This window comes from Leuresthes tenuis, unplaced genomic scaffold (assembly GCF_036924035.1).
Source record: "Leuresthes tenuis unplaced genomic scaffold, fLeuTen1.0.hap1 SCAF_20, whole genome shotgun sequence".
Taxonomy (NCBI): domain Eukaryota; kingdom Metazoa; phylum Chordata; class Actinopteri; order Atheriniformes; family Atherinopsidae; genus Leuresthes; species Leuresthes tenuis.
The window spans coordinates 16,718,334-16,727,055 of record NW_027325374.1 but is presented as its reverse complement, the minus strand read 5'-3'; the positions used below and the strand labels follow the sequence as shown (position 1 = coordinate 16,727,055).

At 41.3% G+C, this 8,722-nt stretch overlaps 1 pseudogene; it reads left to right on the top strand.

Moving 5' to 3' along the window:
• The first annotated feature begins 3,105 nt into the window (after positions 1 to 3,105).
• LOC140278865 (putative nuclease HARBI1) lies at positions 3,106 to 5,759 on the top strand (annotated as a pseudogene).
• Positions 5,760 to 8,722: the final 2,963 nt, after the last annotated feature.

Below are 8,722 nucleotides of genomic sequence, written 5' to 3'. Positions count from 1 at the left end.
TTCCATCCTGTACACTCCATTTTTGGAGGAACTGCCAAACTGGTGCACACTGCTTTGGGTACTCGATGTCAAAGATATAAAATACCTTAAAGCAGACATCGACTGCCTGAAGCAGTGTCTTTTGCTCCAAAGCCTCCCCAGCGACGATGACAAAGGCCTGATATGAGCGGCATATGTTGTTCCCCAGCGACAGGACATATGGGTATGCTCGCGATGCCTTCGCGTCATCCAGATATTCCACCAAGTTTGTTCCAACCTGAGAAAGTAATAAAGACTAATACCACACACCTGTTCTCCAAGTGAATTCCACTTCCGTGAACGCTGTAGTTTCATTGAGGGGGATCTAAACCCCCATACAAGTCTGTAATTCAAACAATATACAAATTGACCATTTGTTTACTGTCAGTGAAAGGGAGACCTTAAAAATGAAAAGTTTGAGAAACACTACAGGAGTGAAATCTTCTCCAAAAGCAGAGAGTAAGAAAGATAATGGTGTTTACAGTGGCTGTTCAGAAATACATTTCTGAATTATTCCACAAGCAGTCAGGCACATTCTTAACCAATTAAACTGGACCTGGGTCTGGCTCTGTACTTGGACCACTGTTTTCCATTTACACAAAATGTCTTTCCCAAAAATCACCAATCTGCCAGCTCGCGTGTCAAATTGCAAAGCTTTGGGAGCCTGCTGATCTGCCATTTTGGCTAACACCTCATCAAAACTGTGGATGCTGGGTTCAAGTGGTTAAAAGGAAAAACATTTCTCATTAGATATGCAGAGGGACTTACAGGCTTATGCTCGATAAATGCCAATTTGGACTCCTCAATGATTACAACTTTGTATAAGGTTGGTGGAAGGAGTGTAGGTAGCTGGGCCAGGGCCAGTTCCCCCAAACAATCTGTAGGAAGACAATTTTATAAGTATCAATACGTAGAATGGCATATCTGGGATTTGGCCATTTATTAGCAAAATAAAACACCTGCTGAAATTGACATTTGCTTCGTCTCCTGTACAATATAATATTGTATCACCGGGTGTTAATCTGTCTTCCCGTCTTGCAAGGTGCAGAATCTTTTCGGCATACAATGGCAGCCAGGTTTCAAAAGGTTTTGGTGCAGCCTCTCCATGTAAGACTTCAAAGTCTTGTGCAATCTGATACAAATTGAGGTAAACAAATAAAATGTGGTAGCTAACATGCAAATAAAAGATTGTAATTAAGAATGAATCCTCAACATATACTCCTTTCTAACTTACCATGGCTGGAGTGAGTAGATGAGGAAACTCTTGGCAGGTATCCTGGATGTACCACTTGTTTCCCCTGATCGTCTGGGACCTGTTTGATTGAATACTTTATTTGCGGTTGCAGAAAGAACAGTAGTACAATTGTACTAGAATGTTAAAGGGATATAAATATAAAATTTACAAGTTTGTGCTGATTTTTAAATTATTTTGTTTGTGTAGACCCCCCCCACCATCTGTTTTTGTCTTCTGAAGTAGTTTGACAGTTACATAGTCCCTTGAGTATCTTGAAAAGCAGGCCAATGGCAAGTTACTGTGCTCTGCCCTTTACCCTGGGCCAGCCCACCCTAGCATGATGAGCAGGTCTTAGGGTCATAGGTGTGAGTTCTAGGAGTAGTCCAATAAGTTTGACTGAAGTTTGTATTTTAAAGACTTTGAGGTGCTAGAGTACCATGAGTCTCGTGCATAGGAAAAATGGGAATGAGTGCTGCAGCTATAGTCCTCTGCGTGTTCCTGCTGACCTGTAAACTGCTGTATCTAGCATGTATTGCTCCACCTTGCTGAGGGGCTGGGAAATGAGTCTCAGCCATTCTTTGAACTGGATGGCTTTTTCTTCTAATATGGTAGAGTCTATAAAAAGTACACATAAGCATATTACCAATCACTAAATTATACAAATATTGCTTTAACTAATTATTCAGTTCCAACAATTACCTGGTATGTGCGTCCTATGGGCGCCTTCTTCATCGCCTTGTGGCAGTCTCTGCTGCGCTCCCTGTGATCTCTTCTGTGATCTCAGCCTCTTTCCGCTGTTCCGAAGTCTATCTTCGAGGAACCCAATTTTGAACAACACTGTAAAAGTCTTAATTCACAAACAAATATGGAAAATCACAGTATTTACTGCCCAACAGTAATGATATGTAGAATGTAGAATAAACAAAAAAAACTTACTGTACAATTTATCACATCCCAGCAGTTATTTACAGAAACATCCAAGTTTTCCCATTGCATCCCCGTTGTCCAGAGGCTCATCCCATACCGATCATTTATAAATCATCCTCAAGGCAGAGGCAGCTTTTAGGCAGCATTTATAGCTAAGCAAATGGGAAGGGGAAAAGTGACTTGTCGGGACTTAAGAGTGATATGAAATTCTATTCACAAAATGTTATACCTACTGTACACACACCTGATGTCAGTAAGCTGATTTTCTAAAAAAGTCTATAGTGCAGTGAAATGTATAAACTGTCATCGTGCTCAGTGTACGACTTGACTGCATTTAGGGGATGGTGGTCAAGCAGCTCTCTCACATCAACAGCTGCCAAAACATGAGTAGGAATCACATTGTATGCAAAGAAATGCCTATCAAACCATTTTGTTTCCCACTTCCGTAAAACAAGTTTCATTGTTGGTGTGCGTGATGTTTGGTCTAGTACTAAAATGGACTTTATGATACCAAACTGGGGCTCCCCTTCTGGGTCATGAGACAGGAATACAGTCATGCCTGCTATATATGTAGTTCCCTTGAAGGTAACTGAGGCCGGTTCATACAATTCGCTAAAAAGGGGAATGCCTGCTAGACCACTTTGGATGTCTTTGAACCCATCAATGTTTGCAAGAAAGGTAGTGTGCCCTGGACCAACATCTGTATTGTGGCTCAACACCGTTCCACACAGTAAATTGTAGCACTGTGCTATCTGATGGCAAAAGGCCATGGTTTTGCAAATGTTTCGGAAGTTACAAGTTACATGGCTAACCCTTTTAAAGAAATTGTGTTTGGCTTCAAATCTCTTTGCCCAGAACTGAACCAAGGGTCCGAGTTTTTGAATGGCTCTTGGGTAATGAAGCATGAAGTGGTGTTTTGGCCGCAAATGTCGGTGAGGATAGACTTGCAGGAACAGAGAGTGAGGCTCTTCAATGATTTTGGCTTAGTACAGTGTTACTTCAACTGTAACGCATGGGGATCAGGTCACCAACCATTGCTGGCGACAACCTAAGTAGGCACCACATTTGAGCTGCTGACTGTCGCATGGCACCTTCCACGTTTTTTAGATCGGTTTTATTGATTACAGAGGGTTTGTTACCCTTGTCACAAAAGCCATAGTCAAAACTGGTGTTTTTGCTCAATTAGCGAATTCAACACAAGCTTGACTTCAAATGGCACTACATCTTCCAGAACATCATGCATGATGTCAGGTGTTACATTGTCAGTAATATGATAGAAAGAGAGGTCATTTAAGACACTGGCTGTGTCCGAAATCACTCACTAATTCCCTACTCCCAATAAAGGGAAATGAATGTAGTGCACTATATAGTGAGCTCAATTGAAAAATCTTTCCGACACTACTCTCGGCGCTAGTAATTACGTCATCGCTGTCGCACAATTAAAACGTATGACATTAATGTTGTCTCACACAATCTTGTCTGTTTACTACTGCATTTTTATTAAATTAGAGGCTTTTGATTACTGTCCTGTAATTTTTGTTTACGTATTTTGTTTTCTATTTAAGCATATTTTCATATTTTGTTCTCTTGGCTCTTTAGTAACAGCAAGTCACAAGTGTACCCTACTGGAATGTTTAATTATGTTCGTTTTACACTTTTTTTCAATGAATATAGGAAGCCATTTAAATTGCCTTTTAAAAAAAATTGCTTTAATAAAATAAACACTGAAATAAACTGGCTTCGTGACTATTGTACTGCTCCACAACTCGCGCCCAACGGAAATTTACCGGTAAAAAAGCCCAAGAACTTGCCGATATCTAGAAACTCCCGTAGCTCCATCGAAATGCCGTCTTCTGTTATTCTGGCCGTGTTTCTTCTAACAATTGATGATTAATTCGAGGAGAATTCGAATTGCAAGAGAGAGTGAAAGGAGAAGACGTGCTGCTCTTATAAGACTAGCAAGACGTCGTCAAATTGTGAGTGTTAGCCTATCTTTTACTGCCTTTTTAATTAGAGTAATATCAGTTTTTTTAATTCTCTGAACAATAAACTACCCACCGTCAAACTACAACCCCGACTGGCGAAACTTCCTAAGCCTTAGGCAGCTCCTTCATTTCCTGTCTCACAATATTGGACAAACTGATTAATCCAGTTGTGTCTGAGTAGTCACAATGGTCAGATTCACTCAGCTTTTAGTCACACACTGTACTAGCCATCATTAATAAATGGCGAATTAAGCTTTACTTTTTAAATGATCCATGTACATTTTTAGATAAAGCTGCAACCATCTCTTTTACTAAAGTTTAAATATTAATTTACCATTTATCATCGATAGATGCATCTTTCTACAGCCAAATAATGTTTATAGATGATTTTCAAAATAATTATCATTGATAAACAAGAAAGCCTTTTGTCATCACTTTTATCAATATAATTTTTAATGGTTATTATAAACAGTTACCCAACAGAGTGATTGTTTTGTCATATAGCTTTAATACACTTAGTTTCATGACACCATGTTATCAGTTTTAATTACTCTTTACAGCGTGGTCACCCATCTCAGTATTGTCAACTGAACCGCCACGTCCCTGTCTTGATCATCTACTTTGATGGTGAGCGTGACCTTTGCCCAGACTTCCGACAAACTGTTGCCCACCTTATCCAGCTCCTTCGCTCTCCACTAGACCATGGCTGGGGTCATGACCTTGAGGTTTTGGTCTTCCTCTTCTGGATGGCAAGTGCAACATCTTACCATGTCATATCAAGAGCATTTGCCATCCCGTGATCCACGGTCCATGACATAATTCACAGGGTCACTGAACAAGTTCTCAGGCTGAAGAAAAGGGTTATCTTTTTCCCCTCAGCTGATCAGCTTCCAACAATCGGTGCCGGCTTTGAACGGTTGGCTGGATCTGCAGCGTTTAATAGGGTTGTGGGCAGTATTGACTGCTGCCACATCCACATTTAGCCACCAAGTGTTAATGTCCAGTGTTATTTTAATAGAAAATTATTTTATTCCATTCAGCTTCAAGCTGTGTGTGACCACCAGTGCCAGTTTCTGGACATATTTGTTGGCTACCCTGGCTCTGTCCATGACGCCAGAGTTTCCAAAAATAGCCCCCTTTTTGTTGAGCAGTCATACCCACCTGAAGGCTTCCAGATTCTCGGGGACGGTGGGTATCCCTGCACCTCCCAACCCATTGCCCTCATCACCCCTTACAGGGAGCCTGTCAGAAACTCTGTTGAGGTCAGATTTAACAGGCACCACGCTAAGACCCGTTCCACGATTCAGAGGGCATTTGATATCATGAAGGCCAGGTGGCGCTCAGTTTTTTTCAAGGCCTTGGAAGTTAAGCCCCAGTTTGCTGTGAAGACCATTGCTTGTTGTGCCATCCTCCATAATCTCTGCCATCATGATGGTGATGTTCAGGAGCCTGTGGAGGAGGCACTGGGGCCAGATGAAGGCGGCGATCAGGTCCACCAAGATTTGGAATGTGGAGAACGCCTATGTGGTCGCATTGCTGCTGCAGTTTCTGCGCCAATTCAGAATCCTCCAGCTCTGCAGGATCATGATTGTTAAAGAGATTATTATTATTAATTATTAAGCTTAGAAAATTTTAGATGTTCTCTCTTCTCACAAATTTAATTGTCTTCTCTCTAACCTAAATTCACCTGTCACTCTCCTCTGCCCTCTTACCTTCTATTGGTTCAAGTTTCAATTAATGTAAATAGTTTCAGTAGCTATTAGTTAACAACGTAGCCTTTAAACTGTTTTGTATACTCTGTTTTATATGTTCTCTGTTTTATATGCTTTCTGTAATTTTGTTTAACCCCGTGGAAAGAAATGTTCATATGTTATAATTTACATGTAATTCTAATTATTGTTCAATAAAAAACTGTATTTCAATTGAAATCAAAGTGAGACATGTATTTAATTTTTTTAATGTATTCATTTAATTCACATTTTATCAGCTATTTTTTAGAGGAGGTTCAAAAGCCTCTCCTCCCTGTCCTCCTCTCTTTTCTCCCTCTCCTATGCCCTCTTCTCCTGCCTCTCCAACAGTTCTAAAACTGGGTCACGCCGCTGTTGCTTCAGTGGAGCTAGCTCCTCAGACTCCGAGTCCTGCTCTGCACTCTGACCCTCTGGTGGCATCAGGGGAGGCTGATACTGAGACTGGTGGTTTCTCCCCCCAGGCTGAGGCAATAAGGCAAGGAGGCTGAATAGAAGGCCTCCCACCTATCGCCTCATCCATGAAGGAGAACCACTTCCAATTTCCGGAAGTGGACTCCCCTGATTCAGTGCCACTCCCAGTTGGTGGCTTCCTCAGTTCCTGCACACATTGCAATACACACATGTGTGCGATTAATGTAGTGTTCGTTTATAATGCTAAACACAGCAAAGAAAATATACAATGGTAAAAGGCACTGTACTTTCATCTATGTCGGGCATGTCCAATCTATTCCACAGAGGGCCGAGTGGCTGCAGATTGTAGCGGGGGACCAAGCGTCTGTATAATTCTCCTCCAATCACGTTGCCCCATTTCCATATGTGGTGATAGCCAATCACGATGGCACTTCTCCAGAATTCAGCCCAACAGCCAATCACGTTGCCCCATTTCCATATGTGGTGATAGCCAATCACGATGGCACTTCTCCAGAATTCAGCCCAACAGCCAATCACGTTGCCCCATTTCCATATGCGGTGCTAGCTTATCAGATGGCACTTCTCCAGAATTCTGCCCGCAGGACTTCAGGTGACTTTAACAACAGAAGGTAAATATATCGTTTTTTCTACGTGGCGATTTTTTTCTCAAACATGCTAATGCTATTGTACCCCCAACCCCCACAGACCAGCACCTCGGCAGAAAAAGTGGCATGATCTATATCTGAAGGTAAACCTGCACAGAGTGATATGTGTATCATATTAAATGTAAAGCTGGGACATATTTAAAGGGAACACCTTCTTATTTGCTGTCAAACATTAATACAGATTGAGAAATGCCCAATGCAGATGAGGGAACAAATGTCACTTTTTGGAGGTGCACAGAGCTGTAACTGTGGTTTCCATGCAGAGAAGGTATCAGAAGGCTCTCATACAATTATGACGTGCTGGTGCTGAATTCTGTAGTATTACAATTTTTTCATCTCGTCTGTGAACCTGTAGCCTCCCAGTTTGTTCCCTGTCTCAGTGCATTCAGGACCCTCATGCCACTGCAGAGCAGCCAGGGCCCTCACCTGCAGATTCACCACCACCAAAGGACGCCTCCTTAGCTGGCTGTGAACCGAGAAGACCCATTGTGACTTTGGCATCAGTAACTAATGAGGATTTACTTATGCTGATATTTATATTAATATTATTAATATACTCAACTGTATAAAATGTACAAAGCCCCAGTTAAGGTTATGTTTTTCTTTTTGTCAGTTTACAAAGCCATGGTTTGGTGGCTGTCATGGTGCCATGCTGAAGACAAACTTAAGTTTGGCTGATAAGCATTCATCTAAGGTAACGTAAAGAAAATGATACATAGATTGACTTTGATTTTAAAAAATGTACATTGTTATCGTTTTCATGTAGCAGTAACTATAGTGGCACTTTCATGCATTTCATGTTGAAATGATCTGGTTTTATTGACTGCTATACCCATAATGATAGATAGATTAATTCATTATCATCTATGGTTATCCTATATTGTGAACTGCGCCTTTATTCTCTCAGACCTCTGAATTATCCAACCTTATCACAAGCCCCACCAAAAGAAAAGTATCACCACCTGGCTGCAGTCCCAAGAAGTTTCTGCAGATCGTTTCTCCTCTGTCTCTTCCTCCATCTCCATCTCCTGTACTTTTAAACTCCAGCCCCTTCATTGGGCCAGTTGTGTTTGTCATTCCAAATGGAAACAAACAGATTGTACCATCTGGTTCCCTGCCCTCACCTCCACTAACCCGGAGAGCTTACACCTGCACGGTGGAAAAAAACAAATGCCGTCAGTGTCACCTGCTGTGCATAAAAGAAAATGGTCATAGGCAGTATAACGGTTGCCTGAAAAAAGGCGATCATTGTCCTTTCTCAGCCGTATCAAAGCTGCCACATCGTCGTCGGTCACTGCGAGATTAAAATAAATGATGAACAAGCTTCTCCCGTGCTTTTTTGACACTTGAATGCAATTTCGCTAACGTTACTTATTCATTATAGACTGTAGTACATTTTTACTCTAGCTTAACATGAAAAATAGCATGGTTGGTGTTGTAATGGATTAATGCGTACCCCCCGGTAAGTTTTTAAATAGTATTTCATATTAACAACCTCTTTTGAACTACGGAATAAAACGTTAAATGGAAAAATACTTACATTTGTGCATTAAATTTTCTCTCCGTTCGTCCGCCATCCCTTACAGCCCAGAGAATTGTTGGCAATGCATTATGGGATATCTTGCTCCGGTTAGTGACCATCGGATGCTCACTACATTTCGCAGTGAATTGTGGGATACATTGTGGGAAACATTCGGACACCACTACAAAATGGCATGGTCACTATATAGTGGT